Here is a 22,419-nt window from a genome sequence, read left to right as displayed (position 1 = left end):
AAAATCCAAAGTAATTTGTTTTCATGTTAAAAGAATGCAAGAATTTGTTCAATGACATTGCCAGATGAGGTAAAGTAAGTGAAGTGCCAGTTGATGAAGTTGACAAAGATGATGCGGTCAAACAATAATCATGGCTTTTATATCAGAAACTCATGTTAAAATAATGAGACAATAGATGCATATACAGTTATATCCAAGGGGAGTATCCTTAACAGTAGAGATAATGCACAGCCAATGTTAGTACAGCAAGGCTCGCCAGAGGGAGACAGGCAGCTTGACAGACATTCACCACAGTCTCCCCCCGGTAGAAGAAGGGTTAAAATCAAAAGAACAGCTGCAAGGAAAGACTGAAGCAAGTGATACATGGATACCATGTTTGGCCTTGAGATACTCTAACAGCCAAAATACGTCAGTATCTAGCAAGCAATAGAAATATAATGAGATGTTTTATGAATATGTCAGCCTATCAGGTTGTTTACGAATTCTGGTGCTTCATCTCAAAACAGGTGGCTCCTTTGCAACCTTGGGAACTGGTACAAGTCCTGGGTCTATAGTGTGGGAAGGACTGGCTTCTGGACCCGCTCCAGAATCGCCAGCGTGAGGCAGTGGAGTCTCAGCATGGCCATCTGAAAGCTTACTAGGGGTCACAGGCTGGGGGAGGGGTGGTGAATTCAACCTCTCAGGCTCACTCTGAGTAGGAGTGGAAGGAAGGGGCGAACCAGGAGAGGCCAGATCTCTTAGGGGTACAGTGTCAGTACTCCCATCTGGGAATTTAACATAAGCGTAGTTGGGGTTAGTATGCAGTAGCTGAACTGGTTGGACTAGCGGGTGTGTTTTACGCGCCCGAGCGTGGCCCCAGGTCGGGGCGGATTTTGCCCTTGTGGACAATGTAGCCCAGAATGGGTACCTCAGTCACGTTGAACACACATTTGCCCTCGTTAAATGTAAGGTTGAGTTCTTTAGCTGTTACTAAAAATTTCTTTAAGATGTTGTCGTGCTCAACCTGTGTTTTCCCACAGACAGTTACATTATCCAGATAGGGAAACGTACCCTGTAACTCATACGTCCTAACAATCTTATCAATTTCCCTCTAAAACACTAACACACCATTAGTGACTCCAAAAGGTACCCTTTTAAACTGGTATAACACACCCATCAGCCTCAAAGGGGATTTGGTGGTAAGCTGCACTTTGTATTGCGCTATCTGATTAATCATTTTATTGATGCGTGGCAGGGGGTAGGCATCCAGGTTAGTGTAACAGTTGATTGTCTGGCTGTAGTCAATAGCCAGTCATTTCTTAGTGTGATTTTTCACAACTACCACCTCAGCTCGCCACAGACTCTTACTGGGTTCAATTACTCCCTCTTTAAGCAATCTCTGGGTCTCAGCTTTGATAAACTCATGATCCTCTTTCCTGTAAGAACAGCTCTTAGTGGCAATTGGCCGACACTTGGGGGATAAATCACTGAAAAGGGAGGGAGCTTTGATCTTTAATGTGGACAGACCGCAGTAACTAGCGCGGGGGATGGTAACTGTGGGTAGTGGCCCACCAAAATTTAACACTACACTGTTCATCTGAGATTGAATATCTAACACCAGTACCACAGGGCGCAGAGTTCCAGCATAATAAAGAGCCACACATCAGCCAGGCAATGTCCCTGCCAATTTAAAGTAACTTTACACTTGTCCCGTACAGTTTTTGTAAGTTCACTACAAACCATCGATATCTTTCGGTTCGCTGGATATCTCCGCAAATTTAAGGCTCTGGCAACTCTCTCGTGGATGTACCTGTCAGCACTAACCAAGTCTATAAGACAATCAAGAGTCTCACCATTCACCTACCCTTTCATAGTTGACCGTTCCAGTCCATAACATCCCTCAAGCTTTGGAGTCAATTGAGTTATCACAGGGGATCTCACCTCGCCGTCACTTGAAGTCGATTCCGCCTGCTTGTCTGAAGATTCCCCCTTTTCACAATTGTATTCCATTCCTGCAGCTCCAGGATGCATTTTCTTGGTGCTTTTCTTCTTCTTCTTATCAGTGGGAGTACTTTTCGCCTTACGTAGTTTCCCACAATAGCTGCAGGTAGCAAATTGAGCCAGGCACTTCTGTCTGGGGTGCCAGCTCTTATTACAGAAGTAGCATTTTTCAGGAGTTCACCTTTTTCTTTCTTTCGGGGTTCCAGCACTCCTGGATGTTTCCTTTTCGGTTTCTAGCATTTCACTGGACCGCATGGCACTTCTCAGTGTTTTGGCTTAGAGTGACTGCCGGGTCATAGGTTAAGGGCTCCGTCTCCAGCAGCCTCTGTCGGATGTAACAGGAGTCAGTCCTGTTGACTAAAGCATCCAGTTTCAAGGCATTGCGGTGTTGTTGCACGTTGACTGCCCTGACATCACATTCATTTGCCAATGAGTCGAGAGCCAGTGTATAGGCAGCATCACTTTCCCTGGGTTTCTGGCGTCTAGCCAGCATCTGGTGTTGAGCAAGCACCACATTCCGTGGCACTGCATAGTGAGCAGTCCTTGGCTATAGTCAGAGTGGGAGCTCCTTGCATTACAGCGAAAGGGACCTCACCCAGCGGAGAATTCAGGTGGCCCCACTGTATCGCCTCATCGACCACATTGTTTCGAGCCATGCAGTAATCGAAACAAGCAATCCAGTGGTTGAAGATTTTTCTAGCCCTCGGGGCAGACGGGTCGATTATCAGCCCCTCTGGCTTGAGTGCTGCATCCATTTCTGCTAATAAAATTGAAGTGCCAGTTGATGAAGTAGACAAAGACGATGTGGTCAAACAATAATCATGGCTTTTATTAGCAGAAACTCATGGTACAATAGATGCATATACAGTTATATCCAAGGGGAGTATCCTTAACAGTAGAGAATACACAGCCAATGTTAGCACAGCAAGGCTCGCCAGAGGGGATTATATCTGCCGATTTGCTCCATGCAGTGGCTTATTAAGTGCAGTCCTCCACAATGTACCTTAGAGCCACACAAATGTAATCAGCATCTAACTTTGTAATTCATCATCCCACAATCCCCACTCACCCGAATTCTATTGCAAACTGCTGGATCTATCTAATACTCAGTCTTAAGGAAGGCATTGTGTTCATTGAGTGACCATCACACTTCATTAACCTTGTTTTGTATGTTATTACCATGCAGGAAAAGGAAACATAATACAGTGTAGAAGAGAATGGAAGAAAAATGGAAGGTGGCTGCCGTAAATACTTCAGATATCACATAGACAAACATTTCTTGGAGGTAAGTTGTATTTCCACTAGAAATGGAGAGAAACAGATCTCACTGATACCATAACTTATTGAAGGAATGCCATAGATCTGATATACAAACTTCATGTCATTGATGGCTTAACTTTGAGATGATTGAATATCGTGACTTTTAAGATTATGTCACTATCTATCACTAAATCAAATCTTTTTTGTTTGTCTACTAGTATTACCACACAGATAGCACCTGGGCTACAGAATAAACAGGTGAATGATAATGATGTTTACATTGTTCTTTCTTTTCCTGTTCTGTCCCACAATGCACCAAAGCTTTTTGCATTGGTTGCGTCAAAGGTGATCTGTTTCTATTTCCATAATGACAAACTCAAGATAATGTGAAGATTGTTTGATTCCCAGAAGGTTTTGAAAGTCCTAACTCAGTGCATTTTTTTTTCAAAAATAGATTGCAGAGAGTTTGGAACCTGAAAATTTCCTGAATGGACTTGAATTGGATAGAGCACACAGGACGCTTAGAAAGAAGCTGTTGTCAGGTTAATCACTGCACTCAGTTTTGATTAGATCCCTTCGTTACTAAGACAAGGAGACTATTTTGAGAGTAACGGTTTAGGAAGTTCATCAATTTCAAGGCCCTTTGATTGTGGCCTGATAAAACAAATTCTTTTATGTAGATCCCAGTCTGAATGTGCTAAAAAGAAGAAAATAATTCAATCCTGCAAAATCTGTGCTTTGTATAAGGGGATATAACTTTTCTTTTTGCCACCCTTCAATACTTAAAGTGTTTTTGGGAAAGAATCAGGCAACATTCTTTGACAATTAAATGGAAGCTTTAGAATTTGTAAATTCTCTTCCAAATAATAAAATCGAACAACAAGTTGATTTATTAACAGGAAATATTCCACAAATTGAGAAAATGCATATATCAGATAAGGAGATGGTACAGCAGAAGACTGCTCAGCTTGATGATGATGATCAAGTTAACATAGACCTTGAAGCAGTCGCCCTTACCTGAAGATGATGAAGACTATTCAATTTTTTTTCTCTCGAGGGGAGGCATATTTTTTTGCTTCTCCTTCCCTAGCTGTGTGCCACCTAGGGACAAGAGTCGCTTTCCACACAATGGAAGGTGAGAGTACTGATCTTTTGTTTTTGGCAATACTTTATTTGACTGAGGTTGTATTTTTGTATTTTCCTTTTTTCTTTTCTTTTTTATCGATGGAGATGGCAGGTGCAGTTAATGATTTTGTGAAGAGACAGAAGGAAGTTTTTTTTTAATTGAGTATAATGGCAAATAGTACAACTGAATTTTTCAAGTTATAATATTAGTGGTCTAAATTATCCAATACAAAGAAAGATGGAGTTAGCCTATTTTAAGAAAATTTGAGTTGATATCAATTATTTACAGGAAACCTATTTATCTGAGAAGGAACATCAAAAACTGAAAAGAGATTGGGTTGGACATTGGTAGCTCTTCAACTTTTAACTCTAAAGCAAGAGGTTTGGTAATTTTATTTAAAAAAAGTTACCTGTCAAAATTCCTATCATGATCACTGATCATGTGGGAAGGTTTGTAAATTGTGAAATTTATTTTGAGAATTGGAGTTTGATGAATTTTTATGCACCAAATATAGATGATTGAAGGATTTATCAGAGATACTTTTATGTATTTAGCTGAGGCATATAAAAAATATTGCTAAGATTATTTAATTGTTGTTTAGATCCAGTTTTGAATAAAATGACTAAATTAATTATTCGAACTAAAGCAACAAAGGCAATTTTGAATGTAATGAAAGACCTGAATTTATTAGCGATTTGGAGGAGATTAAATCCTAAAGAAAGGGACTATTTTTAAAAATTCTCACAGACATGATTCTTATTTTAGGATAGATTTATTTTTAATTTCAGCACATTTGAAAGGAAACATTATGAATGTGGATTACAAGGCTAGAATATTATCTGATCATTCGCCACTTTTGATGAAATATTTTTTTTTGGAAAAGGAAATTAAATTCAACATTTTTAATGAGGACATATTTTTGTGATTTAATAAGAAAGCATAATCAGGAGTTTTTAGAATTAAATTTTAATTTAGTTCTCAATAAATTTATTATGTGGGGTGCATTAAAGGCATATTTGAGAGGACATAAAAGTTTTACATTGAAAACTTTAAAAAGATTATATTAAAGAGGTTGATCAGTTGGAAAGAGAAATACAGGATTTGGGAAAAGTTACTACAGGAAAAACCTACAGACAAAAAAGAAAGGAATTAATAAAGAAAATTTTCATTTTAATACAATCCATATGTATAGGACTGAAAAATTGATTGATAGAACTAAGCAAAGATATTATGAATTAGCAGAAAGAGCACATAAGTTTTAACTTAAAAACTGAACAATTGTTTAAAATAATTAATGCTGTTAGGAAAAGTTCAAAGACATTTACTTATAATCCTCTAGAAATTAATGATGTATTTAACATTTTTTAATTCTAATTTGTATAGATCAGAATTACTGGAAATGAAGATACATTTGAAATTGATACATTTTTATCTTTGATAAATCTGTTTAGCTTGACATATCAACATCAGAGAAATTTAGATGCTTCTTCTACAATAAGAGAAATTAACAAAGCGCTTAGTTCATTATCGATGGAAATCTCCAGATTTACTGTTTGAATCTTATAAGAAATGTAAGGATTTTTTAATACCTCCATTTGTGGAAGTGTTAAAGCAAGCAATGAAATCCAATTCTTTTTCAACATCAATAATTACAATTATACTAAAGTAAGATAAAGTCTTATTGAATCCTGCATCTTATTGTCTAATGTCTTTATTAAATATGGATTATGAAATTATTGCAAAAACGTTAGCAAATAGATTATCTAAATGTTTACTTAATTTAAATCATATGGATCAAATGAATTTATTAAAAAATTATATTCAGCTGACAATATTGCAAGATTAATCATTTAATTCATTTCGTTCAAAAAAGAGGTGATTGTAGTGTAGCAGTAACTGCATATGGTAAAATCTTTTGATTGATTAGAATGGAAAAAAATTTTGTTTAAATATTGAAGAAAATTAGTATTGGTTCTATATTTATAAATTTGGTAAAAGATTTATTCAAAAATCCTTTAGCAAGAGTGATTACTAATGGACAAACATCTGCTTCTTTTCCATTAACTTGATTAAGTCAACAAGGTTGCCCTTTGTCTCTGGCTTGGTTTATTTTAGCAATTGAATCTGTAGCTGAATTTATTAGACAAGATGCTAAGATTAAAGGAATTAAGGTGAACCAGGAAAAATATAAAATTAATTTGCTGATGATGTTTTTGTTTATTTAAATTATCCTACAAATTCTTTGTCCAAACTATAGGTTAGAATGAAAGAATATGAGGAAGTTTCTGGATATCAAGTTAACTGGGAGAAAAGTAAGATTTTGCCCTTAGCTGTGGGTGATTACACAGATTGCAAAATGGTTACTAAATTTAGGTGACCAGGTGTAGATATTAATTTCTTAGATAGTAGAATTGATAATTATTTGGAAAAAAATGTAAATTGAACTATTTACCTTTTCTTAATAGAATTGTTGCAGATTTAAAGGAGTGGAATAATTTACCTATTAATTTAGTAGGTAGAGAAAATTGTGTTAAAATGAATGTTTTTCATAGAATTCAATATCTTTTTCAATCAATCCCTATTCAAATTCCTTCAATTTTTTTCAGGATTTATATATAGCAGTTAGGATTTTTTTTTAAATGTAAAGATAAAATGCCAAGGGTTTCTTTGGAAAAATTAAATAGGAGGTATGAATCATAGAGTTTACCTCTTCCTCATTTTAGGAATTATTATAAAGTACCTCAATTGAGATTTATAAATGTATTGTTTAGTTTAGATAATATTCCATCTTGGGTTTTTTAATCAAATTTAATGTTATAGGGGTTATAAATCCCAAGATTTTATTTATAAATGGAATTCTAAATTGTTAATTGGAAGTAAGGAATTACTTATTTTGAAACATTTGATCGAGTTGTGGAATAATATTGATAATGAAATTGGTATGAAAGGGAAATGCCTCTATGTAAAAATAGGCTTATTACCTTTTCAATGGATAACCAATTTTTGAGCATTTGGAAATGAATGGGAGGATTAAAGATTTACAACATTTGAATAAATGTGGGAAATTTTTAATGTATTTAATAATATTTGCATTGTTATTGTCAAGTTTCAGCTTTTTTTCTGGCAAAATAGGTCATAGTTTGATGTTAACAGATAAAACAAATTATAATTACTGATTTGTAATACTACTGTAAATAATTTTATTTCAGTAATGTATTATTTACTTCAAATCAAAGCTCCCAAAATTGGGGTGCATAAATCAAGACTAGGTTTACAGGCAAATGAATAAAAAGGACTTTATGAAGTTAAGTAACTCAGCAGAAGTCAAATGATGCATCAGGCAGGAAAGCAGGAAGTTTGATGTCAAATAATTCATTGAAAACATGCACATGCTGTTGGTTATGGCCTTTTCTTACCTTATATGACAAAAACAAAAGGTTTTTTGGACCCTTTTGGTTCTGGCTAGCTTCCAGGAGAGCAGTCTCATTTGGTTCCATTCTCCACACCCCTTCTTTCCCTGAATATCTTATTTTATCTCAAATGTGTCCAGAAAATGGCCTCTGATTTTTTTTTTAACCATTAAATTACAGCAGCTAATTAAACTAACATTTAATTGACTTTAGTATCCTAAGCAGCAAGGTACGCCCATGGTTCATTCTTATCTTTTTTCATGTCCTCCATCTTTATGAAACTCTCCCCATTCTACAAGTCCATGTTCAAGTTTATTATAATCTGACTGTACACCAGATGAAACAACATTTCTCCAGACCAAAATAAACATACACACACACACACACACACACACACAATACTCTTCTTTGGCTTGGCTTCGCGGACAAAGATTTATGGAGGGGGTAAAAGTCCACGATATACAGTACATAATAATCACATATACTGTACGTATGCAGATCTAATTTAAAATAAATATATATAAATATTTCAAAATCATTTACTGAGTAGGGCTCTGCTTGGATGTTACAAAAGAAGTTTGAAGTGAGTATCCTATGTCTGCTAGATCTATTCCTGAAATCTATCTAATGATTTTATTGGCAATGCTGCACTGGGAAAACTTCATGACACCTCTCAAGGAATCTAATGTAATCCTGTGTAATATGATTGCACGTCAGTGACAGATTGAGAAGAAAATTCTCCTTTATATTAATGTATCATGTTTGTTGTGTTGATGCTCAATTTGCAGATCATATGCCAGGAATGTACCTCAGAAAGTCCAGACAGAGGAGAATCTGATAACTTATTCTGACTATTGCCATAACACAGATCAAAGGCATGGCAATTGATTGCAGACAGCCATAAGAGATATCAGTTAAACCAAGAAATAAAACATTGAACATGTGCCAAATTCTCTCATGCTTCACTTCCAATAACCTTGAGAAATAGTTTCTTTCAACATATTTGTATTTTAATTGTGAGTGACTCTCAATTTTACCAAATGTATGGAAAAATCTGAACTTTGAATGTTTGAAGATCTGACAGAGAAGAGTCTGAGAATATTGTATGGCCAAATTGTTTTCATCTAGATATGTCCACATAAAGATAGTATGACTCAGTTCTTTTATGCAGTTAAGTATTCCTAAGAGATGATTAGATATATCAAATGGGCAATGCATTTTTTCCTTGTCTAAATCCTTCATGAGTTCAGACCCTACTCCTGGATGAAAGCACAAAATTCTGATCGAATCATCTTTCAGAATAGATGTCAAAATTATTCAACTATCAGTGGGCAATGACATTTTGATGCCTCAAATGAAGCAAGTCCAGGGCAATGCTCCTGCAACCATTACTACTACAATAGAAACAATACTCTTAAAAAATCTTGTTAAAGGACAGCATTTCTAGTCCATTTAGTCACTCTCAAAACTCAGGAAGCAGGTAGCTGGGTGATTCAGGAGAGGGAAGGAGAAGTGACAGTCAATGCAGAGGACGGCTGTTCCCTTCAACAATAAGTATTCCATTTTGGATACTGTTGGTGAGAGGGAGGTGGGGGTGACGATCTACCAGGGACAAGTCATAGTGGTCAGTCCTCTGGCATAAACCCCTTTGATTTAGAAAGGAAGGGGGATAAGAGGAGAGAAATAAAGATTGACGATTTAATAGTGAGGTGAACAATAGGAGGTTCTGTAAATGAGATTTAGACTCCCGAATGGTATGTTGCCTCCCTGGTGCCAGGGTTAGGGATGTCTCCATCAAGTCCATGGCATTGTCAAACAGGAGGATTAGCAGCCAGATGTTGTGGTCCACACTGGTACTAATGACACAGATAGGAATAAAGATGATGTCCTGAAGAGGGAATTATAAGGAGTTAGGGAGGTAGCTGAAAAGCAGGACCTCAAGGGTGGTAATCTCAGGACTACTGCTTGTGCCATGTGCCAGTGAGGGTAGGAATAGGAAGTCGTGGCAGATGAATATGTGGCTGAAGAGTTGGTGCAGGGAGCAGGGTTTCAGATTTGTGGATCTTTGGGATCTTTTGTTGATAATGTCTAAGGTGTACAAAAAGTACAGGCTACACCTGAACTGGAGATGGAACAATATCCTGGTGGCAGGTTTGCTAGAGCTGTTGGGAAGGGTTTAAACTAATATGGCAGGGTGATGGGAACCAGAATGCGAGTGCAGACAATAGAGCAGAAAGTGAAAGCATGATGCAATGTGTTGTGGATTTGTGAGAAAGGACAGACAAGGGAGGAAACATAAATGTCATCAGTTGTAGGGTTTGAAATATGTCTATTACAATGCAAGGAGTATTAGGAACAAAAGGATATGAATTGAGAACCTGGATCAGTATATAGATTTATGATATTGTGGCCATTACAGAGACTTGGCTGGTTATAAGACAGGATTGGCTAATGTTTTAGGAGGACTTGGATGGGATTAAGAGAGGGGTCGAGTAGTATTATTGGTCAGGGATAGCATCACAGCTATGGAAATGGAGGATGCTGGGGAGAGAGTGTCTATGAGTCTGTATGGGTGGAAGTTAGAAATAGGAAAGGACCAATCACTGAAATGGGAGTAATTCCCAAATAGCCTTCAGGAGACTGAGAAACAGATACATGGGCAGGTTTTCAAATGATGCAGAAATTACAGAGTTATTGTTTTGGAGGATTTCAACTTCCCTAATATGACTGGCACCTCCTAGCTGCAAGTTTGCTCTAGCAAACCTGCCACCACGATATTATTCTCCCTGAAAGCCATTAAATAGTGGAATTCCACAGGGATCTGTTCTGGGATTCTTGCTCAGTATGATTTATATAAATGTCCAAGATGAAGAGGCAAAAGGATGGGTCAGTATGTTTGTGGGTGATACCAAATATGGATAATGCTGAAGGTTGTAATAAGTTTCAAAAAGATATAGACAGGTTGCAGATTTAGGGGGAAAAGTAGCAGATGGAGTTCATTGCAGATAAGTGCACTTTGGAAGGTGAAACCAGAAGATTGAGTACAGAGTTAACGATCGGATATGTAAAAGGGTGGAGGAACAGAAGGATCTTGGGTTCAAATCTAGACATCACTCAAGTATATCATGCTGGTTGATAGGAGAGTTAATAGGCCTATGGGATCCAGGGCTTCATTTGTTGGGGATTCAGTTCAAGAGTTGAGAGGTCATGTTGCAACTCTACAAATCTCTGGTGAGACCACACTTAGAGTGTTGTGCCCCACTTTGGTCACCTCATTAATGGAAGGATGTGGAAACTATGGAGAGGATGCAAAGGAGATTTATAAGCCTGGCTTGGAAAATATATCTTATGAGACAAGTTTAGAAGAGCTGGAACTTTTTGCTTTGAAGCAAAGAAAGATGAGAGGTGACTTAATAGTGGTCTACAAGATACTGAGAGGCATAGATACGGTGGACAGCAAGCACCTTTTTTTTTCCCAGGGTGGGAGTAGCAAACACCAGAGGACATCATACAAAATGAAGGGAGAAAAGTTTAGGGAGTGATTCAGGGTAAGTTTTTCACACAGAGAGTTGTGGGTTTCTAGAATGCCTTACCAAGATTGGTGGTAGGGGAGGCTGAAATATCTGGGGCTTTTAAGAGACTCTTAGACAAGTGCATGGATAAAAGGAAAATAGAGAGTTTTGAGGTAGGACAGGTTTAGATTTTTTTGAAAGGAATAAATAGGTCAACACAACATTGAGGGCAGAGGGTCCTGTCCCATTCTGTTATGTTTTATGTTCCATTTCTCATCGTACAGTGCATCTGTTTATCCACTTCAAATAAAAGGGATGTCAGCACTTGTCAGATCACTAAGCATAAAATATTCCATTTTTAAAATACCTTAACATGTCAAATGTCTCTAAGTGCATTGTCCGTATATTGTCAAAAATAATTGTACTGCTCCACTTAAGGAGTTGATTAACAATTTATTTCTATATTTTATTATGGTTTATGTGACTGAAATTGTGCATGTACTTTCATTGGTAATTAGCATTCTTACTTTTATGCCTTTATTTAATTTCTTATTGATTAAATAATGTTGGAGGCTGAAATATGAAATCATTTATATTTATCTCACACCACCTATACAGGATTAGGCAGAATTATGATAAATTTACCTCATAATCCTGATATGAATCTTGAAAGTTTATATTGTATGACCATCTTCTCTAATGGATGCCAGACATAATTGGGGACCGCAGGAATGGTGTGTTGGGGGGGGGGGTGTAGTGGGTAGTGGTCTACGTAAGGCTCAAGTGGAACTTTGATTCTGCCCCTCGAGCATGTGGGTGATGATTAAATCTTAATATGGGAGACAGAGACATTTCCCTTCTAAGCTTTATGTTGTTGGATGAAACATTTCAGTTTTTTAATGCAAGTATAGGTAAAATCTGCCCGGACCGGGGCCTCCGCCTGCCTCACTCTACCGAGGCTGGGGCCACTGCCTTCCCCTCGCTTTTGCCCGGATCGGGGCCGCCGCCGCTTACCCTCTGTCCGGCACACAAAACTCAAAACGGTCAACCAGTTTACCTATCTCGGCTGCACCATTTCATCGGATGCAAGGATCGACAACGAGATAGACAACAGACTCGCCAAGGCAAATAGTGCCTTTGGAAGACTACACAAAAGAGTCTGGAAAAACAACCAACTGAAAAACCTCACAAAGATTAGTGTATACAGAGCTGTTGTCATACCCACACTCCTGTTCAACTCCGAATCATGGGTCCTCTACCGGCATCACCTACGGTTCCTAGAACGCTTCCACCAGCGTTGTCTCCGCTCCATCCTCAACATTCATTGGAGCGACTTCATCTCCAACATCGAATTATTTGAGATGGCAGAGGCCGACAGCATCGAATCCACTCTGCTGAAGATCCAACTGCGCTGGGTAGGTCACATCTCCAGAATGGAGGACCATCGCTTTCCCAAGATCGTGTTATATGGTGAGCTCTCCACTGGCCACCGAGACAGAGGTGCACCAAAGAAGAGGTACAAGGACTGCCTAAAGAAATCTCTTGGTGCCTGCCACATTGACCACCGCCAGTAGGCTAATATCGCCTCAAACCGTGCATCTTGGCGCCTCACATTTCGACGGGCAGCAACCTCCTTTGAAGAAGACCACAGAGCCCACCTCACTGACAAAAGACAAAGGAGGAATAACCCAACACCCAGCCCCAACCAACCAATTTTCCCTTGCAACCGCTGCAACCGTGTCTGCCTGTCCCGCATCGCTCTTGTCAGCTCAGCCACAAACGAGCCTGCAGCTGACGTGGACATTACCCCTCCATAAATCTTCGTCCGCGAAGCCAAGCCAAAAAAGAAGAAGAAAGAGGTAAAATCTAATCAGGTTTGTGCTTCTCCAATCATTTTTAGAAGACAGCCGCAGGAGAAAAGCCACAGGTTGCAATTTTAAAATTCCAAATGTGCAACTGTTCAAATCCTCACTATAAATGGAATGGATTCTTCTACAATTAGATTCTCAGGAGTCACATGTGCTTTCAAACAGAATGGATTTGAATCAGCGTCTACCTTTGTATCACAGCTTCTTTGCCAAAATTCTGTCGTATTAAATGAATTCACAGTGACTAGCTTCTTTTCAGTACATTATCCATAGAGTTGGGATAGAAGGAGAACTGAGGGCTTAACACAATTGCTAGCAGCTTCACCTCTGAGTCAAAAAGTTTGGTACTGATTTCTTATTGTGGGTTAAATCCGACCGGGAGAAGATTAATAACAAGTATGTCTCCTTTGGGATGAGACATTAAATTAAGAACCAACCTGGATGTTCAGCTGATGTAAAAACTCTCATGGCATTGTTCAAAGATCAGTTTTTTTGTTGTTCTGGTGAACATTCTTTCCTTCACCACACCATAAACATTTTACTAGTCTTTGTTCCTAATGCTGTTGTTTCCAAGCCCAAAGGATTTAAAACAAGCAGCAACAGAAATTCACTAAGACCATAGCTTCTTAAACAAAACTAGTTTAATAATAAGATCAAAACTTATCACTATTAACTTAACCTAACTTAAGCCCCTTCTAATTCTAAACAAATGTGTATATAATGTTTGTGTTTAGGAAAGTTCTTTTGAACTGTCCAATCATTCACGTTTCACTTCTCCAAGTTCACCGGTATCAGTCAATCTTCCGTACTGTACACTGACAAAAGGCAAAGGAGGAAAAACCCAACACCCAACCCCAACCAACCAATTTTCCCTTGCAACCGCTGCAATCGTGTCTGCCTGTCCCGCATCGGACTGGTCAGCCACAAACGAGCCTGCAGCTGACGTGGACTTTTTACCCCCTCCATAAATCTTCGTCCGCGAAGCCAAGCCAAAAGAAAGAAAAAGAACATAGAATTAAGCAGTTAGTACATTCATCAGGCTCTGATTCTTTAACTTAAATTGTAACCACTCAGGAAGGTCTTTGTTGATTTCAGAGAGATATTCGTTGTTCGTTGGCCACGTAAACTGATCTTCAATCAGCAACTGAAATGTCTTACTGAAGAAACCTGCCCCCTCTTGGGTTTTTCTGAAAGATAACCTCTTCTTCCAGGTTCCCACAAGGAGTTCTTCTTTTCCCCTATTTCAGGAGAAACATAATAATTAGTCACAACTTCTGCAACTGACGACAGAGATTTAGAATAGACTCTGAACTCAAAAACCCAATTTGAAAAGAGGTCTTGCAGCAGGTCTTCCAACTTGCAGCCTTCACACAAACTGTAGCGGAAATTGTGTTCCATCTGTTTGCAAAACCACGTGGCCCCTCTTTGGGCCACAAACTTCAACCAAACATTTAAAATGTTGATAGCAGTATAGAAGCATAAGATTTCTCGGTTCCTGTGCCTGGACATTCTTCAATGGTGCTGGTCCATTAACAGCTATTTGTGAAACTCTCAAGCACTTTTCATTGTTTCTACAAAGCCACTGTAGACACAAAATCTACCTTTCCACATCTCTTGCATGGCAAATTAGATGTTTGATTATGAAATGTGTCCGGTGTATTTTCTGTTAGCCACATCTCAGAGCAACAGACCACTGTGATTTGTCTTGTGAGACTCTGATAAAGTAGCCTTGCCCTCAGGTTGTAAATCTTATTTTCTAGTGACTGGATGGTCGGGAAGGTCTCAGACATATCTGCTTCAATTTGGTTTGGCTCGCGATGTTAATGGTGGACTGGCCCTTCAAGAGCTCAACATTCCAGCCACCTGACTCAGCCATTGCCTGGAGGATTTGAGGATTGTTGATGCAGATCAGGAGCTGGTCATTGAGAAAAATGAGAACATGCTGCTGAGAAAATGGTTGCACTGCTGGAGCTGGTAATGACCTGTCGGGAATGAGGAGCAGAGACACAGCACTTCCCCGGGGTTCAACCACCCAGTCAACTGCTCTTAGCACCACACAGGCTTTGAACAGCCCATTAAAGGAGCCAACAGTAGTTTTATTTAAAATCCTGCAACCACAGAGTCTTCACCCAAGATGGCGGTGCCTTTGATCAGCTGCAGCCATGAGCGGTTGCATACTCCAGGAGAGCAGAGGACTGGGGCAAGGCTCAAGAACATGGGGAAGCCATCCCCCATCTGAGAGGGAGAAGCAGAGGAGATGACCCATGGGATGGTGACCACTGCGACAGAGCAAAGAGGGGTCTCTGCAGCTGAAAGACCAACACATCGGCGGGCTGCAGTTGACTCAATACAAGGAATCCTTGGAGATTGTGGGCTGCTGGAGACTGCTGTTGGGAAACTCATGCCGGACAGCAGACTGCTGGATACTGGCTTGAAAATTGCTGAAGGGGTACTAGGTATTGGAACTGGGATGCAAAGGGGTGCCAAAGGCACTGAAGGGTTCCTATTGGAGGTTGAGATCTGGAGGTTAGGTTGCCAATGGTTTGGACTGGAGTCTGTGTGACTGCAGAAATGCTGGAGGCAAATCTATGGACACTCAGTGACTCTGGGAGGGGCTCTCTTTTGCTTCTCTTTCTCTGACTGTGAGAGGCACTCGGGCAATTTCTGCCGATGGTGAATCTGTCTGCCTTACAGCAGGCAAAAGCAATTTTGTGTAACATGACACTGTTATTATAATGACAACAAATTGAATCTTGAATCTTGATTTCAGTGCAAAGAGTTTGGAAGGTGAATATTTAAAAGAAAAGATTGTAGGGGTCTCCGAAACCTGCAGAAAGTCACTGCCAGTATCATTTTTTTTTAAAATTGATTTACTTCATAAACTACCACAGGAAGAGAACTACAAATAATGGACCATCAACTTCCCGAGTCTGCTTCCTCTGAGACAATGGCACTTTGTATCATTAAAATTTGTAAAGTCCACTCCAAAGTCAAGGACAGTCATCTATGAGAAAAATAAAGAATAAATGCAAAATTAAAAACAGATCCATTAAGCAGCAGTTGAAAGACAGAGGTGTGAAAGCATTTCAAATGATAACCATCTTTCTGATTGGGTCAGTCCAGGAATTCCTTTCTCTTTTTGTATTAAAGATGTTTGATGGTGATTGTAGTTTTAATGGAATAGAGGGTCTACAGTGCTGCTGTTGGTGAGGATCAAGAATGAGCAGGTGTGCAGAGACTTATCTTTCAATGTTCCCCTGTGGGGGTCCATATCCCAGCCACCCTGCCCAATGGCTCCTACAAGTTTAAATCCACTATAGATTGATGTCAATGGCATCTTACATCGAAAACTTATGGAGGTCTCTGCTGAAGGCAGCAACAACCATACTTGGCAAACCAGATCATGAGGGTTGTGGGCTGAGAGGGAGCAGCAGAATGGCTTATGGTGCTAAACAGAAGAACCCCTCCCCACCCCACCCCACCCCAGAGCCAAGAAGAAGTCTATGAGAATGCTGTGAGTGAGGAAACAGGTTTAGTAGGTCTCTAAGGCAAGGATCCTGAACACGGTTTGGATAGGCAAGTATGGGAAATGGTAACAGATGCAGGACACACACACACACACACACACACACACACACACACACACACACACACACACACACACACACACACACGCATGCATGAATGCTCACATGCATGTACTCGCACATGCGTGTGCACATACAGTTTATAGAAGCTGTGGGAAAGAAATAGCAGACAATTGATAATGAATGTGGAGAAAATAGCATGGGAACAAAATACACATACACACAAACAAATAACTGATACATACAATGATCAAGGAAAAATTACTACAATGCCCCACCACCTCTTGACTAAGTGCAGGCATGTCTCTTTGCTACAAGGGACATTAATTAAATGCTTCCAACCCTTTTAAACAGTGCACATCATACCAACAGTTTCTCCAGCATCCTTCCACATTTTTAGGCCTAGAGTGAATCGGGGTAGTCCCAGGCTGGCAAAGAGAGAGAACAAAAAGCACATGGCACCTTTATAGTGCTGGTGGGTCCAGCCCAGTTTGTTAGCAGGAAATAAAAGGCTCAGTGCCAGGAGGGTTAATCCCATTACAAAAGCCAATGGCCCAAGGTCAAATACAGACAGGCTGGAGAGACCAGTCCAGGTAATTTACATGGTCCAACAGCAAGTTGCACACGAATGGGTGGGGTGGAACCAAACCTTGATTGGCAGCTGATGTGTCCTCTGACTCAGTAGGGGGCAGTGCTGTCACATGACAGCCACAATCTTTCCCAAATCAGAGAGGACCCAACAAGATAGGAGTCCAAAGCAGTGGACCAGCATGATTCTCTGTGGCTGAAGTCATCACTCCAGGCTGCAGGCTGCTTGTTACTGGTTTCTGGTTCCTGGGAATCAGATATCAGGATAGGGATTTGTGAGGATACCAATTGCAATCAGGGCTCCCAAAGGGCCATGGACGCACACAGCTTTTTAATCGGGTTCAGAACTGGAGGCCTAGGAGAGTGACATTGATAACTCGTGCTGGCATTCAGTGCTGGAATGGACAGCAAGTCATGTTGTGAGGGAAATTATTTGAGCTCACAAGTCTGTGGTATTAGAAGAGGAGGCGAGATCAATAGATATTCGATGCTTCTTTGCTACCCCTTTTCATCTTGATAGTGTGCTTCTTTCTGCCTTTTACAAAAAACTTTATTTAAAGATTATAATCAACTTACAATGAAATATAACAAAGAAAAATGAAAAAACAACATTTTTTAATATTTAAAAAATACCCACCCACCCTCCCACCCCTTTAGCCAGCTCCTTTAAGGGGAGCCAAATATAAGAATAATACAGTAAGTATAGAAAATATTTCAAAATATTTCTAAATTCATAAACTCCAAATAAGGAGACCAAATTTGAACAAAAAATTAATAATTATCATGTAAATTACATGCATTTTTTCCATAATAATACAGTTTCTCAATTCATTAACTTTCACCTTATCTTTCCAAGCACTAGCTACACACTTCCGTGCCACAGATAACACTAGATGTATAAAAGCAATTTGAAATTTGTCACAGAAACCATATATCCCAACAAAAAAAAATGATGGGTCTAATGGTAACTTAATTTTAAATAATTTTTTTCCAAAATCAACCTAATTCCTTCCCAAACTGGTTGTACTTTAACACAGGACCAAACTACATGCAAAAAGGTTCCAATGCAAAATCCACATCTAAAACAAGAATCCGAATTACTAAACTCATATTTTTTTCAATTTCTCAGGAGTCAAATATAACTGATGTAAGAAATTATAATTAACCATTCTGTCTCGTACATTGGTCACTTTAGTTACACTATATCATGACACATATCCTCCCAATTTACTTCCAGGAAAATATAAGTTAAATCACTTTCCCATTTAAACCTAGATCTCTCCAAACCCGGATTATCCATAGCTTCTAGTAACAGTTGATACATATAAAAAATATAACCTTTCTTAGGTACAGAAGAGATTAAAGACTCCAATTTAATCAACATGGGTAGATTCATCTCTGTACCATAATTATCTTTTATCAAAGCTCTAACTTGATAATGCACAAATAAAGAATTTACTGAAATATCAAATTTGTCCTGCAATTGATCAAAAGAAACAAATTAACCTTCTTCATTACAATTCTGAATTGTCTTTATACCCTTAAAATTCCATCTCTTCAAATGATTATTAAACATTGAAAAAGAAATAAGCCGATTATGATATAATGGGGTTTGAATTGGTAATTTACCCTTTGATCCTAAAGCTCTATTTCTTTTAACCCATATCTTTAACTAATGTCTTAATACCAGCATATTACATTCCCGCAACAAATTTACATCCCACTAAAATATAAACTGCTGCATCTCAACTTCAGATATACAAGCCATTTTGACCTTTGCCAAACTCGGAGGTTGGTCCATATTCATCAATCTACGAATAAATTTCAACTAAGCTGCATCATAATAATTTCGAAAATGAGGTAACCGCAATCCATCTAAGGCATATTTCCATGTAAGTTTAAATCGAGCTACACACACTAACTTCTCTTTCCATAAAAACTCCCATACTGTTCTATTCAAATCCTGAAAAAAAGGCTTTGAAAGTATACATGGTATAGACTAAAATAAATACTGAATTCGAGGAAAAACATTCATTTTAATGCAATTTACTTGACCAATTAATGTCAAAAGTAAATCTTTCCTTTTGATCAAGTCCATTTTAATCTTTTTTTAATAAAGGGACATAATTTAGTTTATTTAAGGACTGATAATCTGCACTTTCTACCACTCCTAAGTATTTAATCCTATTGGACCACTTTAATTTTATAATACTTTTATACTCTGAATAATCTCCATTTCCAAATGGCAATATTTTACTCTTATCCCAGTTTACTTTATATCCAGACAATTCCCCAAACTTTAACAAACAATCTTGTAAATGTCTCAAAGACTGCTCCGGTTCTATCAAATACACCAACACATCATCTGCGAATAATTTAATCTTATATTCATCTTCCACAATTTTCATTCCTTTAATTTTATTGTTCTGTCATATTGTCTGAGCTAATGGTTCAATAGCCAATGCAAATAAGGCTGGTGACAATGGACAACCTTGTCGGGTCGATCGCATTAATTTGAATGGTGAAGAAATTTGGCCATTTATCACCCCTGGCAATTGGGTTTGAATATAAAGCCTTAACCCAGCCAATAAAATAAAATAAAAGCCAAAGTAAAACTTCTCTAACATCTTAAATAAAAAATTCCACTCAACGCTATCAAAGGCTTTTTCTGCATCCAGCAACATTCACATGTTGCTGTCTAAATGCATTGACTAAAGCTATCAATCTAGGAATATAGTCAGACGCATTTGCATTTTTAATAAAACCTGTTTGACCTATATGTATCTACTGGGGCAAATATTTGGTAAGTCTATTCACTAACACTTTAGCTATAATTTTTTAATCAACATTTAATAAAGAAATAGACCTGTATGAAGATACTTTCAATGGATCTCTATCTTTCTTAGGAATCACAGTAATTATAGCACTCGAATAAGATTCAGGTAATGACTGCTCTTCAGTTACTTGCTACAAAACATCTCCAAATACAGAAGATAAATCTTCATAAAATACTGTAATGGAGGATTTAGACTAGCTTATGCAAGAAGGGATGCAGTTGCATCAGAAGACATAATCTAAATTCCACCATGAGGCCCAGGATGCAGTTGTCTTTTGTTGGTCGCAGACTTTCAGGAGACCTTGAAGATAATTAAATCATTTATTCAGAGATAAGCTATGAGTAAACAATTTTTGGGTAATATAAGCCATGGTCCCACTGCTGAAGTTTGAGACTCTCTGAGGGGTTGAAACATCTCTCAGCAAGAAGAAGAACTTCTAGAGTCCAGCCAACGTCCCGGTCGGGGGAGGTGGAGAAGCTGCTACCATTGTCCCGACAACCTAGTACAAGTGTGCAGTCGTTTCCTCACCTTGGCAGATGGGACCAGTCCAGGTGTTGATAAGAATAATTGGGAAGGGCTTGCATATTGTAGTTTGAAATCAGCTTTTTGAATTTGTAATAAACATTTGTATAAACTGAACTGCTCTCGGTGTGTGTGTCTATTTTCTTTCGGTAGCTCAAACACTGTGACCAATCTAAAATGAACAAAGTAAGAGGTACAAGTTTACCCAGGATGATTGGCGCTGCGAGCAGGGCTAGTCTTGAGATGCTTCGCCGAAAGAAAGCAGACTTTCTATGGGGTGATGATCAGGAAAGGGCATTCCAATCCATCAAGCAGGCTATTCTTCAGGCCCTACCCATTTCTCCCTGCATCCCAAATATCCCCTACAAACTACAGGTCTCCTGGAGCCTCTGGCAGAAACAAGAGGGCCGCCGAGTCCCACTGGGATTCTGGTAATGAACCATCCCCAAGGCTGCAACTCGTTATTCTGCTTTTGAACAACAGTTACTGGCCTGTTACTGGGCCCTGCTGGAGATGGAAAGAATGACAGGCGATGAAGATGTCCAATTACGACCTGCACTTCCAATAATGTACTAGGTCCTGGCTAATAACGCTAATCTAAAGATCAGGTGGGCTCAGCAGTCTTCTATGGTCAAATGGAAATGGTATATTCAGATTCGTGTGACCAGAGGGCCTGAAGGGGTGGGCCACATACACGAACAGGCGGCTGATCTTCAATCTCGTCATGAGGACATTGAACCTGCCTTGCCCCCTCTCCTACCCCCTTCACCAGTTCAGTGGGCTTAACCATATGATTCGCTCACTCCAGCAGAACAAGAGGACACCTGGTTTACTGATGGTAGCAGCCGGTGGGTTCAAGGAAAGCAAAAGTGGAAGTCAGTGGCTTACCATCCCAGGTCAGGAAATCACTTATCGGAGGAGGGGGATGGTGGCTCCAGTCAGTATGCTGAGTTGAAGGCGGTTACTTTACCACTAGACTCCCATGATCACCCTCTTCACTTGTTTACTGATTCCTGGGCTGTGGCTAATGGACTAGTGGTATGGATGCCTGATTGGCAAAAGAATGACTGGCTGGAGCATGACCACCCAGTATGGGGCAAACAGTTGTGGCAGCTGTTGTGGGATGCTTTCCATCATCGTGAGATAACCGTATATCACATTGATGCCCATAACAATGTGATGACGAACATGGCACAACATAATGCAGTAGCAGATCAGCTTGCCACTATCAGCCACGCCGATACCGTCCCCCTGGCTCGATGGGAACACAAATAACATGGCCATTTGGGGGAGAAGGGATCAGGTATGTGGGCCCGTACACATGCCTTACCCGTCCATCAGGACGATGTCCACATTGTCATGCGTACATGCCCAGCATGCCAGCTTGTGAAGTCCCGCACCATTCTTCCTGGTCCGCATGGCCGAATAAGATGGGGAGCTCGCTCAGCTGCGGTCTGGCAAATTGATTACATAGGCCTTATTCTAGACTCTATGGGTAAATGTTACGTCCTAGTAATGGTTGACACCTTTTTGGGCCTGGTTTTTTCTTTTCCCACCATGGTGGCTGACCAAGCTAGCACTATCCAAGGACTAAACCATTTAATTTCTCATTATGATGTACCAGAGGAAATTCAGTCTGATAATGGCTCGCACTTCTCCGGGAAGGCAATCTGTGATTGGGCAACTGACAACAGTATCTTATGGGTTCACCATATTCCTTATTACCCGC

The 22,419-nt window shown here is 39.3% G+C and overlaps 1 long non-coding RNA gene across 1 annotated transcript in view; it reads left to right on the top strand.

Moving 5' to 3' along the window:
* Positions 1 to 3,991, top strand: part of LOC138756256 (uncharacterized) — a 33,261-nt gene extending 29,270 nt beyond the window's left edge. Inside the window, exons 2-4 of the long non-coding RNA XR_011352916.1 lie at positions 3,167 to 3,265; positions 3,459 to 3,498; positions 3,695 to 3,991. This is a non-coding gene — a long non-coding RNA (uncharacterized lncRNA). The remainder of the gene's footprint in view (positions 1 to 3,166; positions 3,266 to 3,458; positions 3,499 to 3,694) is intronic.
* The last annotated feature ends 18,428 nt before the right edge of the window (positions 3,992 to 22,419 follow it).

The sequence above is a fragment of the Narcine bancroftii genome, chromosome 3 (assembly GCF_036971445.1).
Source record: "Narcine bancroftii isolate sNarBan1 chromosome 3, sNarBan1.hap1, whole genome shotgun sequence".
Classification (NCBI taxonomy): Eukaryota; Metazoa; Chordata; class Chondrichthyes; order Torpediniformes; family Narcinidae; genus Narcine; species Narcine bancroftii.
This window is presented reverse-complemented; position numbering and strand designations above follow the sequence as displayed.